General features: G+C 39.5%; 1 protein-coding gene across 1 annotated transcript in view; it reads left to right on the top strand.

The window, feature by feature from the left end:
• Positions 1-20,705, top strand: part of LOC139755030 (zwei Ig domain protein zig-8-like) — a 756,153-nt gene that overhangs the window by 450,143 nt on the left and 285,305 nt on the right. Inside the window, exon 3 of the mRNA XM_071672988.1 lies at positions 5,566-5,597. The gene's annotated coding sequence lies outside the window, so the exon portion shown is untranslated. The remainder of the gene's footprint in view (positions 1-5,565; positions 5,598-20,705) is intronic.

Below are 20,705 nucleotides of genomic sequence, written 5' to 3'. Positions count from 1 at the left end.
GTCAGTGGATTGAATCAAGGCATGTGAAGCGTCTGGGGTAAACCATGGAAAGCTGTGTAGGTATGTATATTTGCGTGTGTGGACGTATGTATATACATGTGTATGGGGGTGGGTTGGGCCATTTCTTTCGTCTGTTTCCTTGCGCTACCTCGCAAACGCAGGAGACAGCGACAAAGCAAAAAAAGAAAAAAAAAAAAAAATATATATATATATATATATATATATATATATATATATATATATATATATATATATATACATACGTCTCTCGGCAGTGTATAGCTAATAATGAACAAGTTTACCAAAGAGCGTAGATTCTCCGCTCGAGAAAGTGGAAGGGGTGAAGGGTTGGGGGTATGTAGCAGATGACGGCTGACCAAGCCCCAGTTGATGCAGTGTGGAGGAAAAATTTGAGGAATTGCGGAATACAGATTTGTATCCGCAAAAAGAAAAACATGTCGGTAAATCAGGAAGAAATACGATCCACGACAGAACCAAAAAACTTCTATATAATGAGGGTAATCAGGGATAACTTGCACTCAAAAATCCAGTAGTTCGATCTCATATATAATCCATAAGCTTGAAAAGAGTCAGAAGTTGTCTGGGTATGAAATGTTGATTTTATGACAGTTAAATGATTTTTTTTTCTCAGTAAACAGATGAGTCATGAGACTCCCCTCACAAGCTCATGTCAACATGCTTTTTTTACGGTAACTCTCATTATGAACTTAGTCCTCAAACACACACCAGCGTGCACCATAGCAAGGACAATTAACCCTCGTGTCAAACAAGCTGTATGCTCACTGAATATTTTCTTCCCGTTTAATGAACAAGTTCTTATCATCATTACTCAAGTATAAACATATTGATATGAGGCGCTTTCGCATTCTCTAAATCAAGATGTCAGTCTGTATGTCACTATCCTTCATCCTCTTAACCTCACCTGTGCCAGTATGTATGCTACTATCCTTCATCCTTCGTCGTAACCTCTCTGTGTCCCTCCTCCCAAGCCCTCACTATTCTCGAACATAATCACAAGTATGATAAGTATTGTTAATTTCTCTTATGCTCCTTGCAGTAATCAAACTGCTGAGTATGATTACTACGGGAATAGTTCTTTCCTTCTCCAGAGGCAGCGTGGGTGACATCAGAATGCATATAAGCTTTCTTTGGATGACAGTTTAAGGAAGCAAAAAAAATCTTAAATACAAAAGAAATGAAAACTGATTTCCCAAAGACCTAACGAGAAAATTTACAAGAGGCTTCAGTACCATCACCTGTTGTAATTTTACGATGAGCCAGACACCATGTTACGAGAGGCCTATAGTCCTGCATGTAATGTAATTCAAGAAGAAGCTGATCAACAAAAGACGAGAGGCTTTGGTATTATCACATTAAACGGTTGTTCATCACCTTGATGTTTACTCGTAATGGAATATTGGAAACATTATCAGGAAGGAAGCTATTTCAGCACCACCTATCCTATGTAGAATAGAATTAGTCCTTATGAATAAAACTTATGGTAGGGATGAAGTCATTTTCGGTGTAGGTTTTCAACTCGTAATTTATATTCATAGAGATACTGTGACAGACGACCCTTAGTTTAACCATTCTGTGTAGAAAGAAGATACTGGAAGGGGGAATTCTATTGAAAAGATGAACTTAAAAGGTATTTTAATTCTATGACGCCAGATATTCTAGGAAAGTTGGTTAGCTTGTAATCTAAAGAAGTTTAATTATGTCCTTATAATGTGATTCTTGAAGAAGCTTATCATTCTGTTGTTTGTTTTGTCAAGATTCAGTTCAGCGTTAGTCATGGTCTTGACAGTACCACAGGTTATGTTATTCTAATGCTCTGTAGCTCTACTGTACAATAGACGTTTTGTACTACGTCTTTCATTTATCTCTATGTTGTTATTTTATATCATTATATCATTTTGAAGTGAATAGTGAGTCCAGCATTTCCTCCTCCACCTTCTCATTACGTGCTGGTTACTCTTTAGCCATACCATCAAAATGGTGTTTGATCTGTCCATCACATCTGTATGTTCTATATCCTTCCTTGTATAGTTATTCTTATGCAACCTCTGCTATCAACTTCCCTCATTTCAATACATTTCAATAATCTTCACACACCCCATGTCGAGCTTCTGCTAACCAGGTTATTAATGTCATTACCTTCTCATTACACTCCAACAGCTCCAGCTTTATCCTCTCATGGTGCTATTATCAACCTGTAATCCTCTCATCTCGATCAGTTAAACCTTACCGTATCATATCCTCGACCATCTCCCCCCACGTTTTCACAGTACACTGTACCATAACTCATACCAGCCAATCCTAACATATTCTTTACATCCCTCATTAATGTCTAGACGCCCCCACCTCCATCTGATTTATATGTTTTCATTAGCCTGTGGGCGTTCCATCTACACCCTCTCATTATCTAGTCATGAGCCTCCAGTTGCCCTTTTCCCCCCTCTTCTTCCATTCGTCAGAGAGTGCTGTACCTAACAACAAGGCCTGCGATTCCATTCTCTCCGTCCCTCTTGGTTTTACGCCTTTGTACTTGATTTTCGCAAACTACTCCAGCAGGGCTCTTGTAAGTACTGATCCATTCAAGTCCGTAGAGAGAAATATTAAAGCCGTTGAGAATGTCGACTACATATTTGTAGAAATTAGAGATAAAATTCGTTTAGAAAATCACAGCAGGGCTAGTTTATAGGCCTCCTAGCATAGACACCAGAGGGAGAAAAAAGATTTTATGATCAATGAACAAGATTCTGTCATAGTATGAGGTTTTAACACACCGGTATCTAAATGTGGCTGAATCCCTTTCCTGTAGCTCCGGGCCCACGCGGACTATACCTAAATTGGTTGTTAGCGCCCGAATCCAATGAGTCGAGAAACCTGTTCATGAGAATATAACAGACTTAGTTCTAACAACAAATGAGGATCTCGTCAATGATGTTGAAGGTGGAAAAATGTTTGGTACAAGTGATCACCGACAAAGTATTTTTAAGGTAGCTGTCAACCTTGCATGTAATGTTGGTCAACATGATGTTCGCGAAAAAAAAATTACCCGATTTCAAACTTGCAAATTTGAATGAGCTTCGCATTGCTCTTGACAAGCAAACTTGGGATGATATGGTCAATGAAAATGACATGAACGTAGCTTGGAAAAGCTTCAGTAAAACCTTCAGAGCAATAGAGAGAACGTACATGCCTGTGCGTAGTAAAAGGTCTATTCATAAAACGAAGCCATGGTGGTGGAACAGTCAGATGGAAAATTACCTGTTGTCTAATGAAGTAGCTCATAAGAAACTAAGAATCCAGTAACCAACACGATAGAGAAAGTTATGAAGAATTGCATAGAGAAATATTAAAAAAAACAAGCGTCAGTATTAAGCGTATATCGCTGAAAATTGCAATGGAAACCGTACGCGGTTTTACAGTTATGTTAGAAGTAAGAGAGTCATTACCCATTCAGTAGGTTCGTTGATTACAGAAAATGGCTAGTTGGTTTAGAGAACTAATCCATGACAAAAATCATGAATAACTTTTTTTGCATCTTTATTTACGGTCGAAGACACACCCATGTCCCATATCTAGTTTCATTAATAAGTGAGGGAAACAGCCATCAACAAATGGACGTAAAAGCAGAAGACATACTTTCAGCATTAAACGGAATTAGAAAAAATAAAACAACAGGTCCTGATAAGTTTTATCTAGTAACAGCGAAGGAGAATGACAATGAAGGAGACGAAGAATGAGAAAGTTAAGGCCTTGACTGCCTTTTTCAATAAGACACTTGCTACGGGAAAAGTGCCAGATGAATATAAGTTTGCCAAAGGAACAGTGATGTTCAAAAAACGTAATAAGTCACTGCGAGGAAATCATCTTCTTATTAGCTTAACGTCTGTAGTTGGAAAACTTTTGGAAACCATTATTCGAGAGAGCATTGCAAACCATTTAGAGAACCACCACTTAATAAACGATGGTTTTAGACGAAATCGCTCATTGACAAAGCTGTTTTATTTATCTTTTGGTATAATCAACATGTATGACAAGAGTAAAGCAGTTGATGTTACCGACATAGATTTTCAAAAAGCTTTCGATAAAGTTCCTCATCAAAGGTTTCTAGCAAAAAAATAAGTTACATGGCATTGGTAGGGCTATACTTCAGTCGACAGGAAACTGGCAGTAAGCAAAGAGTGGTTAGAGGTAAGGAGTGTAGTGCCAGCCTCAGAACGGTTATGCGAAACAAGTGGAGTGCCACAAGGAAGAGTCTTGGGACTGGTTCTCTTTCTTATATATATTAACGATATTGGTAATGGGATGCATTGCAAGATCTCCAAATTAGTTGCTAATACAAAGCCAAGAAATAAATCTGCAAAGGAACTTGAACGTGTACGGTTTGAAAATGACATAGACAAATTGATGGACTATGCTCAATGTGACGAATGAATCTTAATATCGATAAAAACAGTTTTATCAAACGGTAGTAAAAAGTGAAAATCATTAAAAGCATTGATTATCTTGATCTGTCAAGATTCTTAAAACTTGATTCGTCCAGTTTTATTCGTAGTTATGGATACAAACTCGTGGGGAAACGTTTTACCTCGAATGAGGCGAAGTACTTTTTCTTTAACAGTATCGTAACATATAGAACATTTTTTCAAGCAGATTAGTTGAAATCAGAGCTATAGATACGTTTAAGAGCGGACATAATGAACATTTCGCTTCAAGACCACGACGTACATTTATTTGCGCCTCCTTAATCACAATGATTATTTGCAGTATATTCTCTCTGAATTATCTATATGCCTTCATAGTTTTATCTTACTAATCTGAGTTACTGAAATCTACCACTATCGCAAACAGCCTCGAGAGGACCGAATGGTCTGTTGTTGCTTGAATTTCTTCGTTTTCTTTGTATCTTCCCTTCTAAACGTTTCCCTTCCATCCTTTCTTGAATATCACGTACTTCGGTAGTCTGTATCGTCGGGGTAGATGCTCATTCCAGTATATTTTCCTTCTCGTGGACGTCCTTATCAGCTTTCTTTTTTACCTTATTGCTTTTCAGAATAACTTCTCTCTTTATCGTCTTATCTAAGTGCACTTCCTCAGTCATCCTTTACATTCGCATCTCGCGTGTTTTAACTTATCAGTTTCCCTCTCCGTCAGAGTCACCGTTTCGGTTCATGCTCTTCGTCAGCGACACCCTCTTCTTAGTGAAAGCCTTTTTTGTCGGCCCCATTCTAGAACTAAACTCCACTCCATCTTCTCTCCTCAGGTATCAGGACCTCAAGGCATTCGAACTTCGTCTGTGTCATTCTCCTGCAGTTATACTTAATGACACTTCCACCTCTCCTTGAGATTTCTAGCATCTTTGTCTTTCTTTTTACCATTCTGTGATCCTTTGTTTTGTATGGTTATTGCATTCATCATCGTTTGCATTCTTGCGTCACAACTGGCAACCATTTCTTCATCCAAAAATTGGTATTCATTTACGCAAGTACTTAACTTCCCGCCATAACTCCTATTTCTCTTATTTTTTTTCAGTCATCATCGTCACCGCACAGACTGAGAAAAAGGTAAGTGGTAGTGAGCACCCTGCTGACCTCTTCGTCTAGTCACCACCCCTTATTTGAATCACCTCCTTCTCTCACTGTGTCCTGGATCGTGTATAGCCTGCTTGGCTCCAGTCAACAGAGCTCTTCCCCGGGATCTCGTTTAGCTTCGTCCGGCTCGCGCTGTCGAAGTCTTCTCAGAGTTGACCTAAAAGACTAATATCTCACGACTAAGCGGTTTCCCCCGGCATAGGTTTATCACTTTTATAGCTTCCCTTGGCGGACATCCATTCTCGACCACCCCCATAGATCCTCCCAAGTGAAATGACGTGTTATCAGAACGATTGTTCGGTCACCTCCACATCGTTCGTCTTTTGTCGAGTAATCATCGTTGTTCTTGAGGTTCGTAAACCATTGGTTTCCTAATGGATGTCCCTGAATGATATACACTAAGACTTTGGCGACTTTGTCACGTAGGCTCTTCGGAAAATCTGCTGATAGATACCCTTATATACGTCCATTTTTGGCCGTCTACATATTTATGAATTTTCAGCAATAAAACTTTAAGATTTTGTTGAAGTATTAACTTGCATTACGTGAGCTGTTTGTAAGCTTTTCATTCACATCTTCAAAATAATCCTTATCCTCAAAACCCGATTGGAGTTTATTCTCCGTCAGATCTGATCCTACGTTAACCAACGCAGTCTTTTTTGTTTTTTTTTTTGACTTTCACTCCACCCATCCTTCTTCAGCTTTCTCAATTATCCCACTTCTACATCACCCATAATCAGTTATTTACCTCCAGCCACCCCACCTCCACTTTTTCTTTGCTTGTCAACTCCCGGCCACTCTACTTTAGCCATCCTCTGTACCTGAACGTCAGTCTCCTTCCACTCATACTTCACATTTCAGTTCACTTCTACGAGGTGGAGGACAGACCATTCTATTACCCTTCGACGTCCGCGTTTGCGTATGGGTGCAAGCCCACACCTTGGTTACATTTTACAGCCAAGTTCAGTTTTATGCCATTATTTCATATACGACCAAATAACTCACATGCAGATGCATATTAATGAGCGCTTCAACACACCACCAACAGTAGATCGCCCTGAGATTACCTTTCTCGCTTCACACGCGAATATCGTAATTGTGGAGATCACAAACGTTTCTTGAACTCTTATTTCACCCCCTTCCACGTACCTTCATGTTTTCAATATCTGCTCACCTAACGCAGGCCTCTCTTCCTTCAGCCTTCAGTTATTGACCTATTACCGTTCAACTAGGACACGTCTATCATCAGATTTCCATCTCAGTGATTTTAAAGAACCCCAACTCGTTCTTTACTCATTAATCTCCCTTCGTTCTAATTTTACTTTCCATTTCATATTCATTAACCACCTTCCACCTGAATTACTTTTTCTTTCCCTATTTATCAACATCCAACCAACTCACTACCACGTTCTCATTACCTGTTCGTTAACCCACATCTTTCTTAGCTACACATTCTTTAATAGATATTGCGCGAGATACTTTATGTTTCGTTAGATGTTTAATGCGAAAGTTTTATTTCTTTGAGAACATAATTACAGCGGAAATTATGCAGCCACCAAAATATTTGGGGCTCACTGAATCATTGATGGAATATTTTACATGGGGGGAACCGGTTGTCAGATATGAATACTTTCATCACGCACTTTAACGTCCACTTTTATATATATATATATATATATATATATATATATATATATATATATATATATATATATATATATATATATATATATTATTTTTTTTTCTCTCTCTCCCTTTTTATTATACTTTGTCGCTGTCTCCCGCGGTAGCGAGGTAGCGCAAGGAAACAGGCACAAGAATGGCCCAATCTCCCCACATGCACATGTATATACATACACGTCCATACACGCACATATATATAATTATACATTTTAACGTATATATATATATATATATATATATATATATATATATATATATATATATATATATATATATATACAGACATATTCATGTATACACATGTACATAATTCATACTTGCTGCCTTTATTCATTCCAGTCGCCACCCAGCCACACATGAAATGATAACCCCCCTCCCCCGCACGCGCGCCAGGTAGCGCTAGGAAAAGACAACAAGAGCCACATTCATTTACACTCAGTCTCAAGCTGTCATGTATAATGCACCGAAACCACAGCTCCCTTTCAACATCCAGGCGCCACAAAACTTTCCATGGTTTACCCCAGACGCTTCACATGCACTGGTTCAATCCATTGACAGCACGTCGATCCCGGTACACCACATCGTTCCAATTCACTCTGTTCCTTGCACGCCTTTCACCCTCTTGCATGTTCAGGCCCCGATCGCTCAAAATCTTTTTCACTCCATCCTTCCACCTCCAATCTGGTCTCCCACTTCTCGTTCCCTCCACTTCTGACACATATATCCTCTTTGTCAACCTTTCCTCACTCATTGTCTCCTTGTGACCAAACCATTTGAATATACGCTCTTCTGCTCTCTCAACCACACTCTTTTTATTACCACACACCTCTTTTACCCTTTCATTACTTACTCGATCAAATCACCTCACACCACATATTGCCCTCAAACCCCTCATTTCCAGTACATCAACCCTCCTCCGCACAACTCTATCTATAGCCCACGCCTCGCAACCATATAACATAGTTGGAACCACTATTCCTTCAAACATACCCATGTGTGTGTGTGTGTGTGTGTGTGTGTGTGTGTGTGTGTGTGTGTGTGTGCGTGCGTGTGTGTGTGTGTGTGTGTGTGTGTATCTAATTGACGTGCATAGGAAACCGACGAACGCACGTCGATGTGTATGTAGTGAGAATGAACTGATGGCCACAAGGATACCGTTATACATGCGTACATCTCCAGAGCCTTGCAAACATGCTCCTTATGATCTCTCTTGGATCAGGAATAACTGGTGACGCGTCAGGTCTCAGTCAACAGTAACTACCGCAACCCTAGTTTCGATGCTATTCTTAGGACATTTCTGCAGCGGCCAATGTCATCACCATCACCGGAGCAGCAAGCTAGTTTGACTGTATAGTATCGTGAGATAGATATACACTCCAGCAGACAAGATAATAAGGCAGTCAAGGATATCGTGGCATATATATATATATATATATATATATATATATATATATATATATATATATATATATATATATATATATATATATATATATATATTATCCCTGGGGATAGGGGAGAAAGAATACTTCCCACGTATTCCCTGCGTGTCGTAGAAGGCGACTAAAAGGGAAGGGAGCGGGGGGCTGGAAATCCTCCCCTCTCGTTTTTTTTTTTTTTTTTTTCAAAAAAGAAGGAACAGAGAAGGGGGCCAGGTGAGGATATCCCCTCTAAGGCCCAGTCCTCTGTTCTTAACGCTACCTCGCTAACGCGGGAAATGGCGAATAGTATAAAAAAAAAAAAAAATATATATATATATATATATAATGAACTGTTAAAGATGATATCATTATCAATTACCTCTTTCTTTTTTAACTTTAGTCATTTTCCTCTTAAGAAAAATAAGTTTAATGTGACTAACGAAAAGTTCTCGTTTAAGTGAGAAACTCATCGAAATCATCAGTGTCATTAGAGACACTTCGGTTAGCTGAATCGTACAGACCAACTGATCACTCAAGACCGCCAAAAGATTATGATGATCCTGTATACTTCAGGAAATGTTATTATCCTCGTAGGTGTAGCCGTAGTGACAGTGGTCCGTGCATCAGACAGGGATTGTGTAACTGACTCGCTTGTTGTAACAGAATCACAATTCTTATTTCAAATATTAGCTGATATCATTAACTTGTACTGCTTTGTTTTTCTCTTTTTCCTGATTCATACTGAAAAAAAAAGTATCCCTGAACGATTAAATGAAACAACTAAGAAGAAAGTTTATGAAAAAAACTGATGTAAGTTGTAATCAGCATTTTAAGCACAAATCATTAGCTTCGATTTTTCTTTGTTTTAGAATTTAAATTAAGAAAAACACTTGAATGTTGAGTAGCTTATTACTGTCTTAGGTTTTTAGAGACGTGATAAAAAAAAGTGCATTTTATGTCAAGTAATTACCATACAATAACATTCAGCGCATTTTTTAATGGCTATGTCTCTTCTATATTACCATCAGCTGGCAGCAACCACTTTACACACACGGTCCTAAATATCCCTAATTTTCATTCGATAAGAAAATATCATCACTGATTTTCACTGCGCCACACATCTGTCCGTGAAAGCTGCTGGACCAGGCATATGATAAGTTATTTGGAAGATCAGATAAGAACAAAGAGCTTTGGCTGGAGTTAGAGTCAAGGCGCTGTGATTTCTATTTAGCCTCGATCTGTCCTCCGCTTCGCCTCGTCTATACCGTGAAACATCAATGACGTGACCTTCCCTGTGTGGCAGTGGTCTTACACATGATGAGACACGATTAGACCTAATGCTGAGGGACGATCACCACTGACTTTTCTGGCTTCCTTTTTTCACAAAGACCGTGCCCGACTAATCCCATGATAAGACTACTTCTTAACCTTAACTTACCTTACCTTACCTTACCTTACCTTACCTTACCTTACCTTACCTTACCTTACCTTACCTTACCTTACCTTACCTTACCCTACCTTACCCTACCTCACCTTACCTTACCTTACCTTACTTCACCCTACCCTACCTTACCCTACCATACCTTACCTAACCTTACCTTACCTTACCTTACCTTACCTTACCTTACCTTACCTTACCTTAACTTACATTACCTACCTAGGGATGCCTTCTGTCGTCGTCTGTAGGGCTCCCGTGGCACCTGGGAACCTCCTGCACCATGGACATGTGACATGTTATGAGCACAGATTTATTTTTTGCATGTTCTTTGAGTTTCTTGACCCGCAAGAGACTCTGTGGTCAGTTTTCTGACGTCACGAGATGAAATGAAATGCATCTGTTTAAGAAACTACGGAGTTTCTTTTTGTATAGCAAGTGACTTACTTTCGCACTTTGTGGTTGAGGAAAAAAACTAAGTGAGAATCTTGGTTCACGTTGGTGTGGGTATGTTTTGCGTGAGTGTCATGCCACCAGCAGTAGCGAAATTATCGAACATAAGAATGAAGCGAGGTGGCAGGCCTTCTTCTTCAAGGCAACAGTGCAGTTGATATGAGAATTCCTTTTATTCTTACTTAGCTAAAGGTCAGATTTAGGTCACCACAGCATCTTACACAGAAGTGACTGGTCTATAACTTGCTTTAGTTATCATTTCGTAGATGATAACTAATGCCAGTTGTTATAAGAGACTGTCATTGTTACCTTAATTGGTCGTTACGGTCCTATTAGGTTAAGCAAGTCGTATCTCCCTTACTGTCTGTATTACTGATGGATGTTACTTGTCATGCAAGGTAGCTTACCTCCAGTTACCTTACGTCTTTAGTTGGCTTACGACTATAGTTACCTTAATGCTTTAGTTACCTGATACATTTAGTTAACCTAATACCTTCAGTTACCTTGAATCTTTAGTTGCCTTATACTTTGGTTCCCTAATACCTTGAGTTATCATATACCTTCGTATATATGTAATTCTTTAAGTTTTATGCCAGCTTCATTATCAACGTTCAGACACACACACACACACACACACACACACACACACACACACATATATATATATATATATATATATATATATATATATATATATATATATATATATATATATATATATATATGGAAACTAGTGCAAATTCTGAGGACCTGTGCTTTCATGAATATATTTTACCTGAATCTGATTAGAAGGAAAAGATCAAGGAAAAGTCTTAATGAAGGTGATTTAGGATCAGCTCTGGAAAGGCGAATCTTGGATCACATCGTAATAGCAACTTATATTAGTGATCAGAATTAGCGTGACTTAAACAAGAGATTTGATGAAATATAAACGAGTATATCCAACTCCTAATATTCTCATAAAACTTTATAGTCTCTCTCTCTCTCTCTCTCTCTCTCTCTCTCTCTCTCTCTCTCTCTCTCTCTCTCTCTCTCTCTCTCTCTCTCTCTCTCTCTCTCTCTCTCTCTCTCGTTTCCCCCATGCATATGCTCACATACATTCTTTCGCTCTTGTATGCAATGATCTGATATCACAGCTCCCTATCCACAACCAGGCCCCACAGACCTTTGCATGTTTTATCCCAGGCGCTTGACATGTCCTGGTTCAATCCATTGATAGCACGTCGACTTCTATATATCACATCGTTCCAGTTCACTATATTCCGTGTACACCCTTCACCCTCCTGTATGTTTGGACGCGGTAACTTAAGATCTTTTTCACTCCATTTTTCCATCTCCCAATTAAGTCTACTCCTTCTTTTTTCCCTCCACTTCTGGCACATATATCCTCTCTGTTAACCTTTCCTTACTCATTATCTCCATATGTTCAAACCATTTCAACATACCCTTTTCAGCTCTTTCAAGCACACTCTACATATTGCCACGCCATCTTTTTACTCATTTGTTACGTACTCGATCAAATCTCCTTACACCACATATTGATCTGATATTTGATTTCCAGCATTTCCACCCTCGTCCGCGCATCCTCATCTATAGCCCATATCTCGCACCGATATAACATTGTTGGTATTACTATACTTTCAAACATGCCCATTTTGCCCTCTCAGACAACGTCCTCTCTTTCCACATATTCTTCAGTACTTCCAGAACGTTCGCCTCCTTGCCCACCCTATGACTCACTTCTGATACTATAGTTCCATTTGCCATCATTTCTACTCCAAGGTATCTAAAACAAAGCATCATGCTGAGGAGGAGCATTGTGGTGGAGCAGTGTGGTGTTAGAAGTGGAAGAAGAGTAATGGATCAAGTTTTTGCTTGAAAGAGCGTGTGTGAAAAATGCTTAGAGAAACTGGTGAAGCTCAAAGTGGAATTTATGGATTTGGAGAAAGCATATGGTACGGTTGATAGAGATGCCTTGTGGAAGATTTTAAGAATATACGGAGTGGGAGGACAGCTGCTAGAAGCAGTGGGAAGTTTTTTTTTATCAAGTGTGTAAGGCATGTGTACGAGTAGGAAGAAAGACGAGTCATTGGATCCAAGTGAAAGTTGGTTTGCGGTAAGGGTGTATGATGTCATAGTTGGTAGTTCAGTCTGGTTATGGATGGGATGGTTAGAGAGGTAAATGCAAGAGTCTTGGTGAAGGGGGCGAATATGCTTGCTGTGGGAGATGAGAGGATCTGGGAAGTGAGTCATTTGTTGTTTGCTGATGATAATCTCTGATGGCAAATTCGACTTAGAAGCTGCTTAAGATAGTGATTGAGTTCAGAAGAATGTGTGAAAGGAGGAAGCTGAACGTAAATTTGAATCAAAACAAGGTTATTGGATTTAATAGGGTTGAGGTGTGGTTGTGAATTTGATTGGAAAAAAAAAATGAAGGGAGTGAAGTGTTTTAGATACCTGAGAGTAGGCATGGCAGCAATTGGAACTATGGAAACGGAAGAGAGTCATTGGGTGGGTGAGGAGGCGAAGGTTCTGGGAGCACTGAAGAATGTAGGAAAGAGAAAACTTTATCAAGTGAGGTAAAAATGGAAATGTCTTAAGGAATAGAAATCCCAACAATATTATCTGCATGCGAGGCATGGGTTATAGATAAAGTTGAGCGGAGGAGGGTGGATGTGTTGGAAAGAAATGTTTGAAGACGATATTTGATGTGAGGTGGTTTGATGGAGTAAGTAATAAAATGGTAAGAGAGAGAGGTGTAGTCATAAAAAGAGTATGGTTGAGAGAGTTGAAGAGGGTGTGCTGAAATTGTTTGTACATATGGAGGGAATGAGAAAGTAAAGGTCGACATGTTGGATTTATATGTCAGGAGTGAAGGCAACAGGGAGAACGGGGAGACCAAATTGGAGATGAAGTGCTGGAGTGAAAAAGATTTTGAGTGGTCAGGTCCTTAACATGAAGAAAGGTGAAAGGCATGCTCAGTAAAGCATGGTGAAGTCTGTAGGACCTGGTTTTGGATAGGTAGCTGTGGTTTCGGTGCAATACACATGATAATTAGAGATGGATGTGAGCTGATGCGGCTTTTCTTCGTTTGTTCTTGGCGCTACCTCGCTAACCCTGGAAACGACGATCAAGTATGAAAAAAGAAACTCATAGGAATGGCTATTTTCCTTAAAACATAATCCTTGATTCATTATAATTAAAACGAAAAAGTCTTACAGCAGTTGATATACTTCATGTATTGTGGTAAGAATTAAAACTGCTGAATCAATCAAGAATCATAGAAAACTTTTTCTTTCCTTTTCAAAATGAAAAGATGTCAGTGTCGATACTTACAATGCGTACGCCAATTATAACAGACATCAGTGGGCCTGCTTCACTGAACTCAGGTGTTTGCATAGTTTGGACCATGGTATAACAATTTCTTGGGTAGGGAACGTTCATACAAGTACACATATATACCATATGTGTGCTTGTATGAACTTTCAGAAAATTCTTTCGTGTTTAATATTTTCGATAAGATGATTTTTTCTGGTGACCAGATGTTGCAGCAGTGGGATACAAAATGGTGCAGCAGGTGGGTGAGTTTATCCCCAGGCTGGAGGGATACTGTGCCACAGGACAGGACACTGATGTCTCTGTGTATCAGGACACATTTTTGGAGATGGCGACTTACATGGACATTACTACGGAATGAATATTGTTTTTCTAATTTCTTTAGACATTTTCTGTTCTCCTATCTACATGTACACTACAGCTTACTCTTACGTTTTCATGGTCTTCCTGGGGGGGAACCCGTATGGAGTCGAATCTTGGTCGCTGTAGTTGATCTAAATTCCTCCCAGCCGTTCGTCCTGCCCTAGGGACTGGTTGACAAAATGGGCTCCTAGCTTAGGCTGGGATGTATATATATATGTGTGTATGTGTGTGTGTGTGTGTGTGTGTGTGTGTGTGTGTGTGTGTGTGTTTGTGTATAGCTTTAAAGGTGGCCCTGAACAGGTCAGTGAATTGCCTGTGCTGTCTCAGCTAACATAAAAAAAATCACCATTCCTTAGTCTACAGACAACTCTAACAATCTTTCACTATTTACCTCTGCAAAAAAGACCTGTGTCCTGCTCTCTCCATTAACCACATCACCATTTCTTGCATTCACTTACTCAGCTGTATGATTCGATGCCTTGAATCAAAATTCGCAAAGAACTCATCTCACCTTCTCCTACTACTTCTGTCACTTTTTTTGTTCGTAAACACTGAGAGTGACCCACCTCTCGTTGTCTCCTTTTATTCTAATCCACATCGAACTTCAACTCACTTCCTTGTAGTCTTTAACACAGTCCCATATAGCTCTCTCTTCATTACAAGTCCCACCCTTTCTATCGCTCTTGATATTTAACAAACCCTTGACTTTACCACCTCTTATTATCCATGAGTTACCCTGCCTTCTTGCCCTTTAACTTTGTTTAACTTAGAGCCTGAACATCCAAGCGCCTCCCATTGAAAACGGCACTTCTAACATCCTTCTTTTCTTCTTGGTTACATCCGCACACATGCAGACACCCCAACCTAAGAAAAATTCAAATTTGGCTCCTTCCTCTTTTCTTGCCATCAGTAAGTCCCCGTGTTAGTGTTCTTTTACAACACAAAAGGGGGAAAATTAAGAAAATTACCCTCCTTATCCCAAGGGGCAAAGCAACATTATAAATCAAACGAGATCGTGTGTACATATAAATTACAAATATGAGAAAAACCATCAATATTGCATCAAATATCTTAGATATATCATTCGACAGTTCGAATATCTTCTGAGCAACAAATAGCGCTTTATTGATGTAAATTAGAATAGAAATTGATTTTCGAAAATCCTCCAAGGTAGAAAACAGGTTCTGCTTTCTGTGTGTCACCAATTCTAAAGCGGAAACTCTCCAAGGACTTGGATTTTCCTTTACGTGTAAATGCAGGAGTTAAGTTGGACTGGTGATTAAGAAGTTACAGCGGAACTTCCGACCTAAGATCCAGATAAAGTCGAGTGCAAAGCCTTGGTGGAGGAGTGTTTTGTGTGGGGCTTTTGGTTGGGGTTACGCGATGTGTGTAACTGTGGAGGAGGTGTGTTCTGCTGTGGTGAGGGGCGGGTTGTGAGGTGCTGTTGTTGTGCAATGTGTGGAGCCACCATGGTGGAGTGATGTGTTGTGTGGAGCCGTGGTGGGCATTATGCACCATGTGGAGCTACAGTAGGGATAGGGTGTTTGTGTGGAGCCATGATAGGGGGTAATGCATTGTGTGGAGACATTGTGCGGGTAGAATGATGTGTGGAATCATAGAGAGGTGTGTGTGGTGGGAAGACGTGGCGGGTTTAGGGTTTAGTTTTGGGGTTATGGTGGAGCTATTCCTGCTATATGGTGTGGGTCTGAGGAAGTGTGTGTGTGTGTGTGTGTGTGTGTCTGTGTGTGTGTGTGTGTGTGTGTGTGTGTGTGTGTGTGTGTGTGTGTGTGTGTATTTTCTTTATAGTTAAGGCAAGGTAGGGATTGTAGGTTATGCGGATTCATAGAGTGTATTGTGCTGAAGAAATTTACACACATCACAGAATACAGTATACATAACATGTATGATGAATGTGTGTATCTGGGATCCGTGAATGCCTTTACATGAAGGTTAACTGTAATATTACAAAATTTCAATCATTACGTTATATCATTGGTTGCATTAATTCGTTTCGTATACATCGAAATCTAAATTTTATTTTTAATGTTGGATTGATGACTTAATTCCGGTGTGAGGGCTGAAAGTTGTAAATGGAAAAATCCCACGTAATCTTGGTACGAACACATACAAGACAAATATGCAGCTTCTGAAGATTTCTTCTCTGACATCTCCAAAACCAAAGGATTTTCAGCGCTGAAGCCCCACACAATTTCCATATATTATCTTGTTCCTCAATTCTCTCTCTCTCTCTCTCTCTCTCTCTCTCTCTCTCTCTCTCTCTCTCTCTCTCTCTCTCTCTCTCTCTCTCTCTCTCTCTCTCTCTCTCTCTCTCTCTTATATCTATCTATCCTATCTATCAGTGTGTACCACATTTCTTCTAAAGTTCACTTTGGGTGACAGTCTTTTCTTGAAGTATTTGCACACATTGTTCTCTACATGTTACGTCTCTCTTATGAATGTAATATCCAGCTAGCCCTTTTTCTGTTACTTCTTGCACGTCATTTATAAAGTCCCTTACGCGATATCCTTTCATGAATGATTGCTGGATCTAACGACTATTATTCGTTACGCCATACCTTAACTCTGTAATCCATCAGAGTTAAATAGTAATTATCAGAACTTACCCGACCCTTTTCGCCCGAGTTTGTTGAAAGACTTCGAAGGCTTCCATTAGCTTGATTTGATTCGCCGATCTTAATCAACAGGGTCGGGAGAAAGTTATCACTGGCTAGTTAAGGAACTGCTGGTGTATATATAAAAAAAGTTCGATATAAGATGGAATTTAGCCAGTTTTTTTACATGTCCGATATCGAACGTATTACAGCAATATCTGATATTGCATTGAAATCAGGCCTAGTGACCTTATCAGAATTAGTACTGATTGCAATCTCTCCATTCTTGTTAGTGTTTCATTTCAGTTTATAGTTGATATCTCCCACCAATAAGACTTTAACGGTGTGTCACCAAGAACGCTTAACACCTGCATATTACCATCAACCCATCCGTGTATGCAGACGATGAGTTCGTTGTGTAAAAGTTTCTAGAGGAGATCAGTGTTCATAACATTGGTTAAGAATGGCATACCAACCAGTGAGACGATGATGATGAGTTTAACGACCTATGAGTGAGATCTGTTTTCCATAACAAAAATACAAACCAAGTTGATTGGTTGGTTAGTTGGGCTTCAGGCCTATCAGCTGCCAGGGTCAGTGAGGTCATCACCGTTAACATATACAAAAAAAGGAAAAAATGAATAACTGTAAAACCTCGTTTGACTCTTACTCTGTGAGGCTGTCTGATAAGATGATCATATATGAAACAGACTTGGGTAAAGACAACCATCAGAATCAAATCACAGATACAAATGTCTGCTTATTCATAAGAAAATCGAGACGATTAATTTCTTTGTCGTATTTTAGTTCCATATATGAAAAGTTAAGTTTATTGTTACAGATAATGAAGCATCGAAACGTCGTTGAAGGTAAAGATAGAAAAGGTCCAACACGTGCTAATGGCTCGTTTGAATATGCGCTAAAGTTAATATATGACAATGGACATAGTGTTATTGTTGAACCTCTGATGCTTGAGTGATGATACGAATAAAGGCTCGATGAGAAATGTCCAGTTTTCCAGTCCTCACTAATAAGTAGTCCAGCTGAAGGTTGACAAGATTAGTCCTCCAGTTCTTGCTACGTGGACCTACAGTTCTTCCTCTGTAATATATAATTCACCTTTACAGTTGTTAGATACTTAAGGACGGGACTGTCAGTGTCTTATAAAAACGGGAGGGACGTACCTGTGTATATATATATATATATATATATATATATATATATATATATATATATATATATATATATATATATATATTTATATATATATATAGTTAGATTTAATGATTATGAACAGCTGAAGGCCATTAAGCGAGAATCCCAACCACAAAATGTACAAAAATTAATTCAGTGTTGAGAAAGAGGTTATACAGTTATTGACTCTTTCATCAGTAGTTATCCCTTTAACACGGGAAAGTTCATGAGAGTGAAATAATACAACACTTAAATTTCATGAATCCACAGAAGGACTTTGGTATGATTTCAAGTTCATTTACTGGAGAGTGCCTTTGATGGCAAACAGACCAACATGGCACATCGACTACCGCTGGAGGCTACAGGGAAGGGAGGGAGAGTCGTTGGGCCGAGGAACCTGCGGCTTGGATCATTAAGGAAGGTTAATTAACAAGCAACAGGTGATGGTTAACGTCCGTACTTGCAGGCAAACGTTAAAAGCCACGATAACCATAATGGTATGCAGCTAAGAAAAATACAAAATTCTGCAGTAATACACAGGTCTTTTTGAAGCTGACCAAAACAACATCCATGCTTACTCATACCATCATAATTTGTCTAAATGTTCAAATCCCATACCTTCCAAGAAGCTACCTATAACGAGAAAAAATGTAGTTACCCTAAAATATAAATAAGAGCAATCTTTTTTCATATTTAATGCTACCAGTGTGAAGTACTTATATTTTCAATACTGATGCATATTCTTAAAAAAGTTTACCTAACTGAAAATAGAGTTGTGAGATACTAATATGTACGTACCTTGTACTGAATGTGCAACACAAAGAGACTTCAAACACAGGAAAGAGGGCACGTTAGTAGAAGAAATTTATAACAATTGCCATGTATCTTAGTTCATCACGTAAAATCATTAATCTTTTCAGAACGTTTACGAAAGATATATTACATGGAACAGGATTTACTCATTAATTCTTAGTGTTAAGCACGGTCTGCCAGTCAATTTGTTTACGTTGTATACGCTTAAGGGCATTATCCAAGATTGATTCTGACTGGCACACAGCCTGAGAACTAAGCATCACCGGGGTTACTCGACCATCTCGTACCCACATGATCAAACATCGCTCGCTCAGGAATGTAGGTCGCTTTGACCTTATCACTTCCATTGTTATATTTCCTTTGTGTACTATGTTGTTATGTTACAGAATTGTTTTCTCCTGACCCAAATGTATATTTTTCACCGTTTGCGTTCTGTTGTAAATAAACATCAGCGGAGAACAACACAGTGAGCCAGACAGTAAATACGAGCAGATTCAGATATCAACATGGTTTTAGCGCCCCCAACCCACTCCCCACCTCCTTGCTTTTATTGATTTTGAAGTAACTAGGGCGCTGCTAGGAGAGAGAGAGAGAGAGAGAGAGAGAGAGAGAGAGAGAGAGAGAGAGAGAGAGAGAGAGAGAGTAATATAAGAAGATTTAGATGCTGCTAAATATACCCGTGTAAATATCCTGTCGAACTTTTATTTCCTTGCCATTTCCCGTCTGAGGAATTCTACTAAATTGAAATTACAATTATTTGTTTTTATAGTCGTTCACTCTGACCTACATAGTGGGGTAATACCAGGAACAGACGAAAAATACCCTCTCGTTCAGATAACCACTCTTGGGTTTCATGTATAGAGCACCGAAACCGCAGCTCCCTATCCATAGACCTTTTCGAAGTTTTTCGTATGCACGTCGGCCCCTGTATACCGCATCATCCCAGTTCTCCGTCCTAGGGACCTCTCACACCCACCTACATGCTCAGTAAACTCAAAGCATCTTTCACTCCATGCTCATTCTCCTCTTCGGTTTTCTCCTTCTTATTGTTCCCTCTGCTTCCAAAACGTATGCCCTACTAGTGAGCCTCTCCTCACTCATTCTTTCCTTGCGTCCATGATATTTCATCACATCCTCTTCACCTCCCTCAAACATACTTTTCTTATTCCCACACCTCCTTATTCTCCTTATATCTTCATCACTCAAACCATCCTCGCGTCACATAGTGTCCTCATACATTTCATCTATCACATCCTCCCAGCAACACTTTTTCCTCTACTGTTCGCTCCGCCGTTTATACAACACCATCGGGACTACAAGTGCCATCAAACGTACCGATATTTGTCCTCACAGACAGTGATAGCTCTTTCCATACGGCTCAACGTGCCCAGAACTTTCGCATCTTCACCCAGGTTATGGTATAGTTCAGCTCCCTTGGTTCCCTAGTCCACTCCCACGAGTTTAAGACGCTCCATTTGCTTCAGGTTCTCTCCACTCAAAACGGACCTGTCTCTCTACCCACTTAGATTTGATAACCTTACTTTTTCACCCATAAACTCTCAGGTCTCCCCTTGCACTTTCACGTACCCTACTAAACTCTGATGACACCAGCCCCGCGTCATCAGCAAACAGTAACTGACTCTCCACCCAGCTCTACACCCCATCCCCTGCTTATAGTTACACTACGAGCCAAAACTAACCTTTGGTGAGACTGTCATCGTCTGTTGAGTGAAGGAAGTGTAGTTTCGCGGAGGAAGCTCTTACTTCAGAG

The sequence above is a fragment of the Panulirus ornatus genome, chromosome 18 (genome assembly GCF_036320965.1).
Source record: "Panulirus ornatus isolate Po-2019 chromosome 18, ASM3632096v1, whole genome shotgun sequence".
Classification (NCBI taxonomy): Eukaryota; Metazoa; Arthropoda; class Malacostraca; order Decapoda; family Palinuridae; genus Panulirus; species Panulirus ornatus.
This window is presented reverse-complemented; position numbering and strand designations above follow the sequence as displayed.